General features: G+C 41.0%; 1 non-coding gene across 1 annotated transcript; it reads right to left on the bottom strand.

Moving 5' to 3' along the window:
• Nucleotides 1-402: 402 nt before the first annotated feature.
• On the bottom strand, nucleotides 403-506 carry LOC112781707 (small nucleolar RNA R71). Its single transcript, XR_003192466.1, has one exon. It is a non-coding gene; the product is annotated as a small nucleolar RNA R71 (small nucleolar RNA).
• Nucleotides 507-923: the final 417 nt, after the last annotated feature.

Here is a 923-nt window from a genome sequence, read left to right as displayed (position 1 = left end):
GAGGAGATGGCAGCCGAAAATAATAATAATGCAAGGAGGATGCTTGGTGACTTTACTACACCTAATTCCAATTTACATGGAAGAAGCATCTCCATCCCCACCATTGGAGCAAACAATTTTGAGCTAAAACCTCAATTAGTTTCTTTGATGCGGCAGAACTGCAAGTTCCATGGACTTCCATCTGAAGATCCTTTTCAGTTCTTAACTGAATTCTTGCAGATCTGTGATACTGTTAAGACTAATGGAGTAGATCCTGAAGTCTACACGCTCATGCTTTTCCCTTTTGCTGTAAGAGATAGAGCTAGAGTGTGGTTGGACTCTCAACCCAAAGATATCCTGAACTCTTGGGATAAGCTGGTCACGGCTTTCTTAGCCAAGTTTTTTCCTCCTCAAAAGCTGAGCAAGCTTAGAGTGGATGTTCAGACCTTCAGACAGAAAGAAGGTGAATCCCTCTATGAAGCTTGGGAGAGATACAAGCAACTGAACAAAAAGTGTCCTTCTGACATACTTTCAGAATAAACCATCCTGGATATATTCTATGATGGTCTGTCTGAATTAGCTAAAATGTCATTGGATACTTCTGTAGGTGGATCCATTCACCTAAAGAAAACACCTGCAGAAGCTCAAGAACTCATTGACATGGTTGCTAATAACCAGTTCATGTACACTTCTGAGAGGAATCCTGTGAGTAATGGGACGCCTATGAAGAAGGGAGTTCTTGAAATTGATACTCTGAATGCCATATTGGCTCAGAATAAAATATTGACTCAGCAAGTCAATATGATTTCCCAGAGTCTGAATGGAATGCAAGCTGCATCCAACAGTACTCAAGAGGCATCTTCTGAAGAAGAAGCTTATGATCCTGAGAACCCTGCAATAGCAGAGGTGAATTACTTAGGTGAACCTTATGGAAACACCTATAA

Source organism: Arachis hypogaea, chromosome 19 (assembly GCF_003086295.3).
Source record: "Arachis hypogaea cultivar Tifrunner chromosome 19, arahy.Tifrunner.gnm2.J5K5, whole genome shotgun sequence".
Taxonomy (NCBI): Eukaryota; Viridiplantae; Streptophyta; class Magnoliopsida; order Fabales; family Fabaceae; genus Arachis; species Arachis hypogaea.
The sequence above is the reverse complement of the archived record's forward strand: the minus strand, read 5'-3'. Positions and strand labels throughout refer to the sequence as shown.